At 39.2% G+C, this 18,872-nt stretch overlaps 1 protein-coding gene across 15 annotated transcripts in view; it reads left to right on the top strand.

Annotated features, from left to right (window-relative positions):
- tjp1b (tight junction protein 1b) overlaps positions 1 to 18,872 on the top strand; it is an 85,234-nt gene that overhangs the window by 37,768 nt on the left and 28,594 nt on the right. The window contains exon 1 of one of the 15 annotated variants that reach the window (XM_088080467.1): positions 2,317 to 2,505. The exons of 12 other annotated variants lie outside the window; for them this stretch is intronic. The gene's annotated coding sequence lies outside the window, so the exon portion shown is untranslated. Of the gene's footprint in view, positions 1 to 2,316; positions 2,530 to 11,155; positions 11,175 to 18,872 lie in introns of those variants that run through there. 2 more of the 15 variants (XM_088080468.1, XM_088080469.1) reach the window with 2 other exon arrangements.

Genomic DNA, 18,872 nt, shown 5'->3' with positions numbered 1-18,872 from the left:
CGCATTCTTCCATTCAAGATGTCCCCGCCCCCCCTTCTCCTTTAGATCCTCCAATGGAATCTGCGGCAAGTCTCCCTACGTCAGCAACATTGCAGGACCTCTGTGCTCCTCCGGCATTACATTCAACCCCTATCTTCTCCTGCGCTCATTAGTGCCAGAGGTAGAGGTGACAAGAACGGTCACACAATCTCAAAGTGATAAAATGCACAACAGAATGTGCTGCAGAGAATTAGGTACTTCTGGAAAGCCAGCACAGAAAAAAACTAAAGTGCATGCGATGGAGTCTTAAGAGTGGAGTTTGGTGCAGTGCACAATTTACATTCTACTGTATATTGATTAAATCTGTATACCCCATGGGAAGGAGTATTGAGCATCGTGACTGTAGGGTGGATTTTAGTTCTATCCTCTGCATTTTAAATGGCTTTATGCAGCATGTCATTACTACTTAAGTAGCCTACCTCAGCTTTCCCCGTAAAGACTTTATGTTTGCGGTAGTTAAAAGTGATATACAAATAGATTTTCACGTACCGCCCATTGCATCTTAAACAATATAACATCTAACTAATAAAATATCTTACAAGTTAAGGGCCTCCTATTCCTATCCTCTACAGCATATTTTTCAGAAAGCATTTTGAAATAAATAGCTGTTTCTCCTGATTATGCACACACACACACACACACACACACACACACACACACACACACACACACACACACACACACACAAAGAGGGATGAAGGATAAATCATCTTGTACTTGTCATGTCCTTTGTTTCAAAGGATGCTTAATCAATCAAACCACTCATTTTCAAAAATTTGATCCATCAAATCAATATTGAGGCCTGCTTGAAATTAAAAAGTTCTTCTCTCATATTTTTCTTTTACATCGGAACATAGATAATGTGCATTTGGGTGTGACATTTTGTATGTATAGGTAATTACATTAACAGGATATCTACTGTATCTTGCTTTTTAATGTTTATATAATAGGTGCGTAAATAAGTTGTATGCTTTGTAAAAGTGACTTAAAAGTAAAATAGAAAGTCTTGGTGTGAATACTTGAAAGCAAGTGCTGCTCAGCACATGCTGGAAATGTACTGTGCATAAAATTTATATACATCATTAATTAAAGCTGAAGTTATAATATAAAGCAGAGTTTTTAACACCCCTTTCTTTAGGTGCATGGGGACGATGTAGCTTTACTCTAACTGCAAACAAAGCTCTCTTGCCCTCATCCTCACAACAATTTATTAGCTCTCTGTTTGATCAGGATGCTTGTTAAAAGCTCATTAAAGATAAAATATAACCCCTTTACGTCACATGCAGCAAATGCAAAGCTTACACTGCTTTGTGTGCACAAAGGTCTGTTCGGGCCTTCTGCAGTATACCTGTGGAAGTCTACTGCATCACTGGTGCAATAGGGACATCATATTACCTGAAAGAGGAAGTTATTTTGGTAGCTCATACAAAGTTCAGACAAGGATAATCACTGTTTTGAAGCAGGTATTGCCTTGCTGCAGTTCCAGGTTCTCAAATTTCAAATAATTAAAACATCCTTGTGACATTTTTGTAAACAAATGGCCAACTGTAAGCCAAGATCTATATGAAAATTGTTAGAACTAAATCAAATAAAAACCCATTCTAGAGATTTAGCTGGTTATTTCTAATTTCTTTCCTGATCTGTCAATCAACACTAACACAAAAACAGTTGCCTATAGGCGTTTTTATTCAGGCTTAAAATATACCAATAAAAAGACCCCCAAATATACCATGCACACATATTTATTGCAATGGGACTATATGATTCTTGTCATCAATCCATGAACTATAAGTAGGTATGTTATTTTGTCAAACCTAATCTATTTTTCTTTTCTTTTTCTTTTTTCTTTTTTTACATTAATATGGTCAGTTATACATAATTGTGATATTCCGCAGTGAGAGTGCAATGCATTGGGGCTTTTTGTGATAGCAATGCAGTAGACTTCTGGACATTCGAAGGATTAGTATTTTTTGTCGGTCTGTTTTGCTTATTAATTGATGCATTTAAAATAGATGACAGAATGATAACAGTCGCATCCATTCCTACGTATATGGCGGGCACTGCTGTGTTCACGAGAAGCTGATAAATCTTCATCGGTGTATTTTCACCCTCATCGACGACCGTTTGTTCTCACGCTGGAATGGCGCTTGATGCTGCTGCTGGATAGTTGCTGCTCCCGCTGCTGCTGCTGCTGCTGCGGCTGCTGTGGACAGCCTCTCTGCATCCCTGCTCCTCCCCCCCGCGGACAAACCGGAATGGTTTCTTCCAGGCGAACCTGTCACTGTCACCGCGGCGGTGACGGCAGCCGAAGTGTGAGAGCAGAGGGGGGGAGAAGGAAGGCTTCATCCACTGCCTGCCATTGCAGTGCGGCGGCTGCTGCTCTGGAGCCACACCAGGAAGACCTTTCCATTCCTTTTCTGTAAGATTTTCACAAGCACGCCGTGAGGACCATTGCTTTTTCGAAAGGTGAATGGCTTTCTCGATCTATCCGTGAGTACGTTAGTCGGGAGAAGGCATTTCGCTGTAGCCGCAGGAGCTGACTGGATGTGTGTGTCCCTCTGCGGGAACGAGCGAGCGATAACGGTACAAGCCGAGGTAACTTAGCTACCTCACTGCTAGCAAACTGCATCTACGCGGTATGCTAAGTAGTTAGCTAGTTGCCCAGTATGCTAACGTTATCTTTCAGTTGTAAGCATGAATAACGATGGCCTTATTTTTGTGGAGCTCACATAAGCGATAATATCATGTCACAAAATGCCTTGCGGTCGAGCTGTCATCGGGCGCACGGGTCGCTACCACCTTAAGTACGCGGAGCGTCCAGGTAACGTTAGCTGGGATGAGCTAGCCTAGCCGCTGGAACAAAATGTCGGCCAGCTAGGGGTTGATTTGACCAAGAGGGTATAAAGGGGGCACAAGATTAATAAAGTGTCAGACCGCGAGAGGGAAGGAGGGGGTGGTGTCGTGAGGTCAGATGCTACAAATATGACATCGGGGTTTTTAAATGAAAGGGAAGGTCATGCGGTGGCTCACCTTGTTTTGATGGTCGGTTTGGAAAGTGGGTCTTTGGTTAAGCTAGGTAGCAGTTGGTTAAAGTTAGCTCGTTAGCTGGCTTTAGTTTGGTGACTCTGAAATGCCTGTTACCCTGTCCCGGTGTCTGTACCAGCTGTCATAATAATGTCATGTCAGCTGTGTTTGGGGGCTTTCCTGTGGGCTGCAGTCGGTGTTTGGTTAACTTAGTTCGACTAAGTTAACTATGTCTAACTATTTACATCTCCATGCCAAGGGATGGACTGCTGTTAACATGTACAGATAGCAGCAGCCATCACCTGTTGAATGTTAAAAACGCTGGACAGTGTCGTTTTTTAGATTGTGAAAAGATTATCTTTTGTTTTGTTTGCATTTGCTGAAGACAAGTCATTACTACAGCTAGTATGCAAACAGCATTGTACACTAGTCATTCGCATTTATCTGTTAAGCAAAATTACAGTATTTTGTGCCAGTAGTTTAAAAAATGATGTATCAGACATAAAGGTTGATTTTTTTTTTTAGTTAACACAATATCATTAATGGGTTTAAATTACCACCTTACCCTTAAAAAAAAAAGCTAATAAGTAGCCTATTGCAGTTTACTGAGCTAGTGTGACAGGTGTGGAAAATAGACAACAAAGGCCTCTGTCTGACTTGCCAAAATATTTCATACCCTAGCTAAAATGTATATATTGCATGCAAACATCAGTAATAATAGCTGAAATATTTTGCATATGCTGTTAATGTTGTTATTATCCCACAGCTCTATGTTCAGGTTGTATTCAATTATTTTGTGTGACATTGATTAGTTGGTCTTATTGATTTTAGTTATCTCTGATTTGTCTGTGATTTGTAGTTTCTATAATGGCTAGTGGGCTTAGATTTAAAGGCAGCTCCTAAAAGACTATTGAAAGAATAAAGTAAATTTCCGAACTATGACGTACGTAAAATCCAATGTATAATTGATATATCTTTCAATAGAAGTATGATGATTCATTACTGCACCTCTCCATATTGGACTCTGTAAGAGCGTGTCTATGACTTCAATATGCCATCACTGGCCTCATGATAGTAATGGGCATATGAAATGGCAGCCGGGCAGGGCAACAGATTTGTCAAATGAAGTGGGGGAGGCACAATACAGACGATATAGTGGCAGCTATTAGATGTTTCATTGCATGATTAAATTGTTTTTTGAATAATTCAGATGGCAGTGTGTGCAGGGGATGCTTCTGTTGCCTGAGAGGAAGAGAATATCTAGCTGTTCAAGGGCAGCCATACATGTTGGCCTGTAAATCATGTTGACCTTTGCTGTCATGGGAACAGCAGTCATCTGAGTCATCACGGTTTTGGAAGGACACATGTATTTGATATTTTGCCTACTTGAGTTAAATTTGACTGCCGTTTCATTGTCCTGTGTATTTGTAGAAACTGTGTGGAATATGCTGTTTATAACATACCTATATGACAAGAGACTTCATTGCTTTAATAACATCATGTGTTGACACCTTTAAACCTTAGCTATGCATACATGTTAATGCTAAACTAAAAGGCTCATTTTATTAATATAAAACAGATTAAAGATGTCCTCAGGTGCTTCTTTGAAGAGATTAGTGGTCTCACTGTGTAGAGAAAGGCTGCCGGAAAACAATGCCAAAAAATGGTGGGAGACTGAAGATAGCACGTGTTAGTGTTAGTGATAGCCTGGAGGTGCCACTAGAATAAAAAGGAAAATTATTTAATGAGTTAGCCTGTGCTGTGCTGAAGTACTATATCTCTGCTTACACTATAGATTATTTTGTGTAATTAGTATCATTGTAGTATTTTCATCCACAGAGGTGTGACTTTAGACTGAAATGCACTTTTGACTGCAGCTTATTTCGCCCTTTTTGAGCTAATAGATCTAATCCTTATTTTTTCAATTTAGGAGGATTTTTTGTTCTGCACTACAGCCCAGCTTAATCCTGACCCCCTCTTTATGTCCACTCAAATGTTACTCTGCATACTCAATTGGCATATTGGCATAGGATGAATTATAATGCAATTGGAGCCAGGGGAGTGTTTTTTTTTTAAATGCTAAAAAGTCACACGTCTCAGCATGTAGAGATTATATACTGTTGTAATGTTTTTTGTGTCGTGTGTTTTTGTGAATCTTCACAACCATCTAATCCAAAGCAAAATTTAATTCAATTAGATTGTAACTCTAGTACAGTTTTGTCTCATCAATGACTTTTTGTAGGTGAGACTTTGAATAGTTGCTGTGTATCTTCTTTGGCTCCTTACATATTTTTTACTATCTTTGTTTTAGGCTACTCTTTGGAGATGGTGTGAGTTGTTGGGAAGTTGATTGATGGGTGCTATGAACATTGAAAGGTCATTGCTCTGATACATGGCCAAGCTAAGACCTCCTAGCAAACACCTCTTAAAAGATATGACATTAAAGTCCCCATCGAACAGTAAGTCTCTGTGTTAACAAATGGTGCGTTTACGTTATGTTTATAGCTCCAGTTATACAGAAGCTTGCTTATATAAATCAAGTCCATCGTAAATCCCCATTTAAAAGGGGTGTGGATTTATCAGGATGAAGAGGCTTGCAAAATCTCTCATCAATCACATTTCAATGTGAACCTCCTTTTTCTTACAGTGCAGAAACCTTCCTTATCATTAGCTTTTTTCATTGGCTCCATCGTCCTCATTTCAATCACTGTGACGGAGAGGAGGCGAGGTGCAGGTCAGTGCCTCGGCTTATCAGCGCATTCCTGCCCTCTTATGTGCTCTGTGTGGGGCACTGATAACTTCCACAGGGCTGATTAGGTTCAGGGCCTGATTTCCTGGTCCATACATTCAGTACTTGCTCAGGCTCTGGTTATGATCACTGACTCCAGCTGTGGAGCCTGGGAATATACTCTGCTCACAGTGAGCCACTATCCCTGAGAGCAAGTATGAAAATTTATATTATGTGTGCTGGTGGAAAATGATCTGAAGGAATCTAAAAGTGAAATTGTAGACAATTCAGCTGTTTTTCTGTTTCATTTTTATGTTATAATTTGCATAGTTTTCTGAAGAAAAAACATCTACAATCAATACTTGTTTATGATGTATCAAATTACAATGTGAGAACAATATGACTATACAAGGGGTTGCTTTACAGCGAGTTTCAGCTAAGATAAGAAAAGATAAGATAAGCCTAGGTGGAGAAATTCGCATTGTTAAAACAGCAAAGGGGATAATGCAAAACCAAAAGCAAGTTATAATAAAAAAATAAAGCAAAATATTTGTCTGTCCTGCCCACAACTTTATCATTTTGGTTTGCTTTCAGCGCTTCATAATGTTGTTTTCAGTCATGGCAGGCTGCTCTTTTCAGATAAAAGCTCTAATCTTCCACTGTACACTGTACCTGCAACAGCAGATGGACACCGCTGGCAGCTAGTCGGTGAACATAGCATTTAGCAGCTAAGGAGTCAGATATTTAGCTCATAAGTTGGTGGATACCAAAACAGAGCTAAAAGAAACTGGACTTACATTTACCAAGTGGATAGAAGCAAAACTCCAAATTAGAGATAATGATGCTCTGTAACAACTGGATGCGCAAATAAACGACTGTTTGCTAAGAAGTTGTCCAAATCAGCTAAAAGCTAACAATATAACAATTTTGTGTTTAAGACTTCTATGTCCCCTGACCAACCAAAAAGTCAGCTACTGCAGATCTAATATTTTAAATACTTGTTTTCCACACAACTTGGATTGTAAAATATGTTATGACAGAAGGAAAGACAGCCTGCAGCAATACAGTATGATTCCCGAACAAAGAGGGATGTGTCTTGTCTAAGGAATGTATATGAGGTTTACACTGTTGGACATAAAGTACACAAGTCATGTCATCATCAATATTATGACGGCTAATAACCACCAATTATCTTTCTGTCTGAACGCAAATCTAAAATGATATCTTGTTAATTACAGTGTTGACAGTCATCCTCAGTGTTTAGCACATCAAATAAGGTTTACCTGCTGGCTTCCTCCACTTTGGAAGCTGAAACCCTGTCATTGATGGTTAAAAGTACTGCGGCACTGGCAATCTGATCAAAGCAGCTTTGACAGGTTTTCTTTAGAATCTGTGTGTTCAAGCCATCACAGAGACATTTTATTCAATGTTTTATGTCCATACGTCACATGGGCTGCCTATGGTTCTCACCCTGCACAAAAATTGTTGCCACTTCAGCAACTTTATGTCAAGGCTTTTTTTAATCCCCCAGACATAACCAATTTATGCTTGGTTTGAATTATTTGACTTCTAAATGTTATATGAATAAAATATATGTTTAGAGTAAAGAAATGTAAACATAAAAATATAGACACATTTCAAAGGTATAGACTGTTAAAACTTGCATTAGGTTGTAGCAATAAAAAAGCAAAATGCAGAAAATATCTTTATGTTTCAAGTTATGCTAATACCATTCTTTAAATTGAACATATAGAATGGCTCAGCATACTGCGAAAAACAAAACCAAACAAACAAAAAACACAACTGCTGTTATCATGCAGGTTTTCCCCGGTAAAGTTATTGTACATAGAAATTATTCATGTGAGAAAATGTTTTTGCAGAGGCATTTCTCAAGTGCTGCCTTTAAATGATAAACATTAAAATGAGTACAACAGTAAGAGCTTTAAAAGCTTAAATAGTAAGTCCAGTTGTCTGACCCATGACTCCTGTGGTATTCTTGATATTTGAAGTGCTTAATGTGCCGGGAAAATAAAGATAGCTTGAGCTTAAGAGGAATGACTATTTATTTTGCAAAGTGCAGTCACACCTTTGCATTCTGTAGTCATAAATGTAGTATTAAGAAAGACGATGTAGTAGTGGCTGAACCACTGGCTTGAAGCGATTAGTAGCTTGGGGTCTCTACATGCTTCTTTTGGTTGATGTAGAAATAATTAATTTGGAGGCTGGTAGGCAGAAGGTGGTGCAGAGAGCGAACTATGTGTGGAATCTGTCACCACTCTCGGCTCTGCTCTGAAGGATGTAAATTTAACTTGTTTCCTTTGCCAGTGGTGGCTGGGTGTCTGTCAGGCTTGTCCAACTCGATCATTATCCTGACTGATAAGTGGGATGTCATGACCCACATGGCCTTGGTGTGGTGTTTGATCCATGCTCAACCTTGATGATGAATCTGGGCTAAATATTTGTAATAATGTGTAACTCTTTTTGTGTGTGGAAGTCTGTTCAAGCTTGGATGCTTCTCTTTGTCTGATGAGTGATTTCTCTGCATCACGCCATACGTGGGTGGTTTGTGTTTGTTTTGGGGTCCTTTTCTTCTTGTTATCTCCTTTGTTGTCATTGCATTGTGTGTATTTGTTGCATATTTTTGATGCATTTTGTCTTTCACAAGCAGATCTGCTCCCACGACATGTGATACATTCTCAGCTGAGTCACCCATTTTTATGGATGCACAGTGCGTCCATGTCAGCGGTCGCTGTTGTTTTAGCTCCTGCACACAAAGAACAGGACATAGACAGCGTATGCAAATCATAGGTTTTCATAAAACAATATCTATATAACAGTCTCATAAATGTCAGGAACAGTCAGTCTGTTACAGGTCATAAGGGATGTCTAAGTGCATGAGGTTGATTAGAGGGTTTATAGTTTAATGTTAAGGAACCCTGAGAAGCCTCGGGTAACCTTCAGATCGTGTCATGCATTAGGATGAGGCACATTGTAAAATGTTGCTACATCTGTCTGATCTACAGGTATAGTAGTTTCTGTTGTAGTGATTTGGCCTGCCTTCTCAACATAACCTGGAACAAAAGTTGCATTGTAAAGAGAAGAATAGCCCCGACCTTTAATAACAGTCCTGTCTGCCATGTGTTTCCTGTTGGTGGTGAAGGAAAATGCAGTTCTTCATAGACAACAAGGAACGTATCAGTATGTACGAGGTTGGCACATACTGCACGTGCTTGAAGTTGCCTCAGGATTGAATTCACATGTTTGTGCAACCATACAGTATGTCATAACATAGAAAACACAGAAATCTTGACAGTAATGGAATAAAATGGCTCAACTGCTAAATTAATATACAAACATCTGACAAGTTGTCTAACTGAGTTCTTTAAATATTGCTTGATTGGATCCAAACTACTAAGATATTTTCCACGGGATACAACAGTGTTCTTAGTTTTATTGTGTTGCTGCAGACTGCACTATAGCAAGTTACAGTATTTTCTCAATAATAAAAAAAATATATATATTTCTTGCCTGTGGTTTATATAATGAGCATTTCCTTAAAGGCATATTAAAGCTTTAATGTGCAGCATTAAGTGGCATCTAGTGGTGAGGTTGCAGAACTGAGAATTGCATTTAGGGGTGTAATGATACATCAATCTGGATTGGTGTATAGAATCGATGAACAACAATCCTGTGTTATCAGTGCAAGGTTATGCATTTATTTTGAAATTCCCATGGCATGTCTGTATCATCTTTTCTGTCAAAAAACTCCCCCTTACTAAACATTTTGTTAACAGCTTAGGGCAAGGCACGTAATAGCAAGCAGCCAAGAGAAAGACAAAGAGAATATGTGCTAATATCACCTCAAATCTATCAGAGCCCCCTAAATTGATTTTAATCGAAATTGAAATTGTAGTGTGGCAAACGTTGTGATATCATAAAATATTATATTGCTGTCCAAAGAATCACTATAATTTCGTATTGCCATGAAATTTGTGATTTACACCACAAGCGCCAAGTGTGTAGCAGAACTCCAGTGACTCAAGCAAAAATGCAAATGGACCTATCCAGAACCAGTGTTCAGTGTGTCTGTTATGGGCTACTGTTGAAACAACATGGTGGACTCTATGAGACAGAACCTGTTCTGTATGTAGATATAAACAGCTCATTCTAAAGTAACAAAAAAACACAACAATTCTTATTTTCAGGTGACTAGAAACTAGTAAGAACATAGTTAGGAATATTATATTCTACTTCTGCCAATAGATACAAGATACAAGGTACAACATAGATTTCTTAGTCATTTAATTATTATTTATAATTATAACTATCATCGAAATGAATGCCCCCAAATCCTACACACTGGACCTTTAAGTGCAGGCTATTGAGTTGACTTTATAATTTATAAAATAGTTGAAATTATTGAACTGCTTTGAAAGACCTGCAAACAAAACAACCAGTAGCTAGTCTACTAACATTGTAGCTGTCCCTCAAATTAAAAATTGAGTTAAGAAATCTGTGATAACTGGCTGTTAAACTTAAAATGTTGAGCCTCTGTGCTTTCCTCTCAGTCTGCCTCCATCTCTCGAATATCTTTTTTTTTTTTTTTTTTTTTAAAGTTTGGGTTTATGTGCTTTATTAGCAACCTGTTAATTTTATAGAAAGTTGTAGAGAGATTTTATGGTGATAGTGTTGTCTTCAGCTGCAGCATAAAAAGAAACAAAGGGTACCATCTGTATGTATTAGTTTATCATTAGCTGTCAGTCTGATGGTCAGTGATCCTCTGTGGGGTGTCACTGAACATGCTGAGCATAATTAATGCATGCAATGCAGCACACCTGGAGAGGAGGGGCATAATAACATTCCACATGCAAAGAGGATTGATGAATTCTGCTCTGGCTCAATGCGGCACCTCAGGGGTTAAGTCCGATACAGCAGTTTACACTGCGGATGGATGTTCGCTAGTACAGAGGAGTCCCATGCTGTAGCGGAACTGCAGATCCCACACAGATCGCTGCCAAGCCAGAGGGGATTTGCTTCGATCCCATGAGCGTGTTAAGGAAAGAGTTGGAGGGAGGGATACATTTTGAAGAAAGATGTTGGGAGAGGACGCAGACCTTTGCAGGGCAGAGGAAGCATTAGGGTGTTGCTGCGGGGTGTGTTTCTTAACCCCTCACCTGTGGTCGTAATTTCAGTCGTTCCAGAGCCAAGAAAAGAGAAAGGAAAGGAAGGCGGGGGTAAGTTGCTCCTAGCACTGATTGGTGCGGTTGTGCAGTGAGGCTGCTGATGTGCGTCTGCAGGAATCTCCTGCTGGATTTGCTGAGGAGTAGCTGGAGGTTGGAGACGCTTTTGTTTGTGCCCTCTTTAGCGATCGGGATGAACTGATGTAAGTACCTCTGATCTTGTGTGCATCCAGTTTAATCTGAATAAGCAACAAATCAAAAAAATGAAGAGAATGAGGTGGAAGTCTTTTGTACTGTATACATTAAATAATGCAAGCATGTCTTTTGTGGCTCTAATGGTTGGTAATTAAGTTTTATGTCAGAGTTAATAGGTTTCATCTGTTGACCTTATCTCTCCTGCATTGCTGCATCTCTGTCGCTATCTGCCCTCCATTAGTGATTCACAGTACAATGTCTTACCATGTTGTATGTGCAGAGTGTCACTTATCTCTCAGGGGACCCCCTGACTGGTGCTAAGGCATGGGCCCTCATTAGCATTTGAATATGTTCACCGAGGCAGGGGAGTTTTAGCAGTTGTCAGCACTCCCCAGCACATCGTTTTCAATTTCTGAAGTGATCAATCATCTTATTCTACTTGTTTGCTGCTTCACTGCCAGCAGCCACAGTGGAGTGTGATCCTGTTGTTGTTTTCGGTCCCTGGCCGCAGTGCAACTTGCACAGTGTCCCAGAACTATCCTTGTTTTGACTTAGCAATTTGTTCATTGCTGGCCTGTCAGTGTCATTCCAGGTTGGATTTAATGGTCGTAAGGCTCGGGCTACTCTAGACTCTAAATGAGAGATGTTCCTGTCCCTGCTGGAGACTGAGCCTCAGTTAGCTTTATTGCTGCTCTCATGTGGGGATCCATCTGTAGTTGGACTGTGGAAGCTCATATGGGTCCCATCACAAATCTTAGATATACTAGAAATAGAATTCAGAAAAAGTAGATGAGAAGTATTTTTCTGCATCATTTAATGGTAAAAAATGCATCATACCACTTTATGTTTTTAAATTATTTTAAAGTAATTTTCCTAATTTGTTTTTGTCTCAGGTTATAAGCCAACTTTAGTATTAAAATGTTATTCAGCACCACTCTGTGTATCCTAACATCAACATTTAACATCCCTACTTGTTTGAACAGGCATATTTTCACTGCACTGGCGATGAGCAGGCTTTGTGAAAATGATCTACCTCTCTTTGTTTTCCTCATTCCTTCTGACAAATCCAACAAATGGGCACTAGAGAGAAAGCAAATGCATTTTCTATGCTGTATTGCATCATTTGTTCCAGTCAGTCCGTGGCATTTAATATAACACGAGGTTATTAAACGTTCTCCAGTGTTCGTGCTGCAAGTTTCCCTTAAATCACTCTGTTGCAGCATCACAACGGCAGAATTAATGAGAGCTATTTTTAGCCACTCTTGTCCCAGAGCGGTCACAATTGAATAAGGTTCTGCCTCACCCCCAAACCATACTACAGCACAAAATCTATTCTCTTAGTCAGAGAATTGAACACCCCAACATACTGCCTCAGTTCCCTCCTCCGAAGAAATATGATTTTGTTTTTCTGCTGAATAGAGAGTTGGGGAGCCAGCACTTCTTTAATTTTAATGATACTCCAAAGTGAATACAAAATGAAACACCATCTTAGCTTCCCTCTTCATGGGTCTTGTTAGGTAAGTATTGTGATGACTCATTGTATTTGAAGGATTTTTGTCTCCAAGTCGAGATATTCTCCTACTTTTGTTGGTTCAGTTTTTTTTTTTTTTTAAACTTGAAGCACTATTTGTAAAATAACAAAGCAGTTGGCTACATACGTTACAAAATTCACATTTCTGGTGGGTTGAGGTTAACTTTTTTTTCAATACACTATAGAAGTTGGAAAGGAAAAAAAGAGAAGTGAGGCATGACTTACAATGCAACCCCAAAGATCAGCTCATTTTTTTGTTTTAGCAGCCAAAATGATATTTTGAATTGAAAAGAACTGTCAAAAGACAAGTACGCTGCCAAAGTGGCTGGTAGAATTGCCACCAGTTGCCAAAATCTGTTAATATTCTTTTATACTTGATTCAGACGGTGCTGCCAGGTCACACGAGTGCTTCTTTTTGTCGTTGCTCCATTTGAATTCAGTGGCTTAACATCAGGCCTAGAATACGTTTAATTATTGGCTCCATATGTCCACCTCAGATACTAGTAATGTTGGTCATATTTGTCTCTTGACTTGCAAATAATTGAATTGGTGCTGAAAAGATTTGTGGTTAGTCAGATTCCAGATTAATGTTTTGTCTTTTTTTTTTTAAAACAAAAATGACTTAATTCTACTTTCTCAAATGGAAATATTTAAAAATGACAGCAACTTGAATCTGATGTTTTGACCGTTGATTGGACATGACATTTAAAGGACAAGTGTGTAGGATTTATGGGACTATATCGGCAGAAATGGAATATAATATTCATAACTATTTTCCATCAGTTTATAACCTTCTGAAAATGAGAATTGTGTTTTGTTTACTGTAGAATGACTCAGTCAACTTGGGCACTAGGAAATTGGGATATGTATTTTGTACAATTTTACTGCATTTTTATGGACATAATGACTATTCTTATTGTTGATTAATCTACTAGTTACGTCCTTGATTAATTGCTTGGTCTATAGAATCTAAACAAATAGCCAAAAATACCAAATAGTACCAAGTTCTCAGAGCCTGCGGATGTCCTTAAATAAGAGCTGCAGCAATTTGTTGATTATTTGAAAAGTCAGAATTTTAATTTTGTTAATAGTTTAATCATTTGTGTTATTATTTGAGCAAAAATGCCAAAAGTTCTCTTGTTGCAGCTTCTCCGATGTGAGTATTTGCTGGTTTTCTCAGTTTTATGTGGTTTTAATCTGAATAACTTGGGGGTTTTGGACTGCTGGTTGAATAAAATGATACACAGAATAAATACAGGATTGTGGAAAAATGTGATCTGCTTCGTACAGCTCTGTTTTGTAATATTTTGTAGACCAAATGATCAATCAGGAAAAGGGTCCGCCGATTACTTGATAATGAAACTAACCATTAGTTGCAGCCTGACTTCGAATGCAGAGTTATTTCTAACAGACAGAAACTCTAAGATATTTAGTTTACTATTATTGAAGACTTTAAAAACTTAAAAGTACTTACTTTTGAGATGCTTGAACCTATCTTGCAGTCGGCAATTGATTCATATGTGGAAATTATAATGTCTAAAAAGGCTAATGTTAGAGTATTTCTTTGATGCTTTACAAGCTTGTTTTGCTGAGGAATAAAACCTCTGTGTGTATATGGAATAATTGTGTCTTTTACCGTTTGTGTATTGACTCCACACCGTCCATTTTGACCACAGCTTTCCTGTCCTTTCTCCACTCAGCTGTGTGATCCATCTGCGTTGTAGTCCATCTGTGTTATACTGCTGGCTCCCAAGTTGCCTGGTTGTAATCCCCCAAGCATGACCCAACTGACATAGTGTGTCTCGGCTGTGGAGTGGCTGCCAGCCCTGGCTCTGGCTTGTAGCATGAAGCTTCTGTTGGCACCAGTTGTTTGTGGCCATAAAGGGCGTACACAACAGTGCCACAGAAACTCATCAGTCACTGGATGCTGATGCGACTTTAGTACGAACTGTACACAGCAGCAGTGCAGAGTTGACTCAAACTTTCCCTTTTTTTCTTTTATGTTTATTTGAGATTAGTGTCTTTCGCTCTGAATAAGGCACTAAGTTGTTGGTTTGGTTGTGAGACTGAATACAAAATGCTGTTTTCCTATAGTGTTTTTCTTCTATAGACCTGCAATACATTTGTTATATATATATTTGTTAGTTTCTACAAAAGAAAGGCTCTTTTGGGGTGACATGTTTGTTTTTGGACAAACGTCAGGCAATTAGTGCAGACAGTGTTTAGATGTGCACATAGCCACAAATAAAGAGTGCTCATCTGAAATGCAAAAATAAGCTTTTGTTGCTAAATTAATTCAGCCGTGTCTTTTTTAAACCTCCCACAGTTGAGAGGAACCTTCAGACACGGCCTGAAAATGTCAGGCCACTTGAACAACACCACGCTGTTCCCCCTCTGTTACCAGAGCAACAAGCTCTGCAGGAGAAAGCAAAATTACATCCCTTCAAAGTGAAAGGTGTGTGTGTGTGTGTGTGTGTGTGTGTGTGTGTGTGTGTGTGTGTGTGTGTGTGTGTGTGTTTGTGTGTGTGTGTGTGTGTGTGTGAGGGGGGGAGGTACACACTGTAGGACCCTGCTAAATCATTTTTTCTACTCCTCAATTGTTTTTTTTGTTTTACTCTATTATAGTTTCCCCCTGTTTTGCCCAATTTGGGATTTTACATTCCATTAATTTTATGGTGATTTATTTATATTGGACCAGACTCGGTAAGCATTCTCTAATCATATTTTCCAGACTACAAAATCGCATTCCTCACAACTGCGCTGCAAAAACACGGCCCAAACATTACACGTTTGTGTGTGTGCATGTTTGTGTTATGCTGCATAAAAAAAATCTGAAAGTAGGAATGTCAACTGGAAACAAGTACCTCCCATAACTTTACAGTTTAGTGGCAAGCCATCTATAAATTTAGACGAAATGCTGGAGTTCTTTGCATCAGCGTTTCCACAGTGCTGATCAAGAAGACACAGGCATAAATCCTTCTCCCCAAAGAGCAAACTTTCCAGAGAGAATTCATGCCTCTGTTTTCAGCGGCCTTGTTAATATTCAGATGTCTTTTTTTTCCTCTCTCAAGTGCAGTGTATTCAATGTAAAAGGCCAGGGGGAGTTCCCCTGTTCAAACTTTTGTTCCCCCTGCTTGTGTGAGTCCCACCATAAGCTGCTTGAGGAGTTTGTGACTGTTGCTGCCAAGCTGAGAACGTCTGGGGCCACTTGTGGCGATTTATTCAGCTGCCTGTATTCCCAGACGCTAGCCAACGTTTGGCACTTGGCCGACAGGTCACGACAGACATCAGGACGATGTGTTGAAGGAAGCCTGGGTAGCAAAACAATAAACAGGATGGCAGCAAAGACGAAATGACCCCCTCAGACTTTTCCATCATAGAAAAACAAAAAAGGCATCGTCCTTTGAAAATGTGTTTTTCCCAAAATGTAATTTTTAAAATTTATAAATGGTTCATTATTGTCTTTGGGAAGAATTAATCTTCCAGCATGATGCTGGATTTACACTTGGTGCATGTTTTGGGTTTGGAGCTGCCAACAAGATGGCAATGATTTCAGCAGAGGGTCCAAGCACTGAAACCGATGCTGCTTTTAATTTAAGATTCATCTTCTTTCACACATATGTCATCACACTTCAGTGTGCTGCAACATGAGATCACTCATCCCAATGAGTTCCCTTCCTCGGTGGCTGTGCTGTAAGTGTTTGAGGTGTCAAAGAAATTAAGAGCAAAGCGGGAGGGAAATGTGTGATCGTCTCACCTATTAAGGTCACACTCCTAGGACCAATTTACATGACAAATGGAGGGTTATTGCATTAGGGTGCTGTGATGTGAGTTGTAATTTGCCCCGCAGGGATGGACCTGATAGTATTTTATATGCAGTCATTGAATGTCTAATGTGACGTGAGATTGTGGTGGAGGTACAGTGATATAGAAGAAGAAATAAGATAAGGAGTGAGCTGCGGGGCGCAGAGGACAGTGATGACCTACTGGCTGAAGGAGTCCACCTTCATCTTGTCCTCTGTGGTTGTTCAAGACAAAGCTTACTGTATCAGGTCTGCGTGCATTTTTCGGTGGACTGAGCATTTTGATACTTTCACAGTATTTATACAGCACCTATACCTGCTATATAATTAAAAAAGACAGAAATCTGACCTTTTACAATATGGCACCTTTAAAACTCATCCTCTGTCACATCACATGAGCCATCATGACTTCTGTGAAGTTGTGATGTCACAACTATACTAAAACCTCAGCCGATGCGGTAGACTTGACTTTTCACACAGAGGTCGCGCTGTAGGGACGTTACAAAGTCTCTTCTTTATGCCGCCTTTGAATTTTTACACATAACCAAACAATGACGCCATCAAGCCGCTTCATTGTGTGATTTTAGACAGCATACCGGCAAGCAAGCAGAAGAGGTGTGACAGGTGTGATCGACCTCTAGCGTGACACATTGCATATCTGTAGGTAGCACTTTCTAGTCAAAAACAATGGCATAACAATCATGACAATAACAATCATCTACTGTCCCTGTTATATGGCGGCTGATCTCGTCCTCTGCTTGAAGGGTATCAAGCTCCCTTAACTCATTATTTTCCCAGTTTGTGGACATTTTCAGCTGATGCTCTTTATCTTTGAGTAATAGCTAACTGCTGCTAGCTGCCTTTTAAATCTCATGTGATGGGTCTGACATATAACAATTTGTCAAAACATCACACCCGTCCTGCCAGTTTTCCCTTTTACACAGAAGTTGATTCGGTGCTGTTTCTGACTCCGCTGCTGGCTTAAAGGCAAGATAACTCTGATCATACATTTAATATAGAACAGTGAGGTGGCATAACGGCATGAAATTTCTACCTTGAACAGGCAGTGTAAAAGGGGCTTCACTGACCAATCAAAGCAGTCTCAGACAGGAAAGTTTCGGACACAGGGTGAATACAGGTATATCAAGGCAGACATTATGAGAAGAAAAGGTGTTTTTTGAAGATGAAAGCATTTAACATATTTTAGTAGAAACCCCTAATACAAGTATGAATCTATAAATGAACATAAAAGGAGACCTTTAATTTCAAAGGCTTTTTTTCAGTGTGGCCTAATTGTAGAGTGGGGTTTTCATCATTGTATCGTTGGATTTAGTCCACTGTAAACATTGCACCGCATACTGTGGATCTACCACAAAGGAGTGTATGTTGATAGTGTATGGTCTCTCTGTGTGAGTGTACTGCAGATACACACAACACTATCAGCATCAGGGTAAATGGGTAACAGTGTAAAACTTGAAACAAACTCAATAACCTGCTGGGTGCAGCTCTGTATGTGCACAGTAGCTGTGACAGTTTGCATCCTTATTAGATTTTTGATGTGAAGAGACTGCCTTCCTCTTTTAATAGAAACTCTTAACTCAGTAGAGGGAATGAAGTGGAAATGGACTTCAGTCATATACTATTTACTGTCTTTCAAAATGTGTTTGGTTTTAGACTGTCATTTTTACTGAATGTTTTCAGCATGTGCTTTTTTTCTCAACATTTGACAGTGCAGGCCTTAGTATTATCTCTTACATCCTTATGTTATACTTCAGAAGCGAAGCAATTATAAAATAAATCTAAAATTCCTGAGGTGGCTATTAATTATCTCAACTCAAGTATACTGCAGAAGCACTGACTGTGTACACATTATAATGGCAGTCAGGCAGATTGTGCTCATCCACATGCATTCACATTATTCACTTGAAAGAGACGATGACGGACCATCCTGCAGACTTACATGTAGATAAAAGTTACATTCACACTTCTGCTGCAATATGAAGAAAAATACCAAAATGGTCTGCAGATTAATTGTTAATTGCTGACCTGTTTCTGATCAGTTTTGTCAAATCAACAGTCCACAAGTCCAGCTACTGTGAGGTAGTGTTTGTAAATTAAAAGCAAACAGATTTGTTTTTAATTGTATCATACTTAATTGTTAATATTTTCCCTCCCAGGGACCGCAGATGTAAATTAGCTATATTGCTGCCTCAGTTGTTATCTTGTCCATAGCCCCTGTAAAATAAGCTAATACACAACACAAACATAAAGATACTCAGTTTACCATCATAGAAGACTCAAAAAACAGAGAATATTTATGTTTGAGAAGCTTGAACCTGAGTTCTTTGCCAATTTTGCTCCAAAACATAATT

Source organism: Plectropomus leopardus, chromosome 7 (genome assembly GCF_026936395.1).
Source record: "Plectropomus leopardus strain MGB_pleo_1.0 chromosome 7, ASM2693639v1, whole genome shotgun sequence".
NCBI lineage: Eukaryota > Metazoa > Chordata > Actinopteri > Perciformes > Serranidae > Plectropomus > Plectropomus leopardus.
The sequence above is the reverse complement of the archived record's forward strand: the minus strand, read 5'-3'. Positions and strand labels throughout refer to the sequence as shown.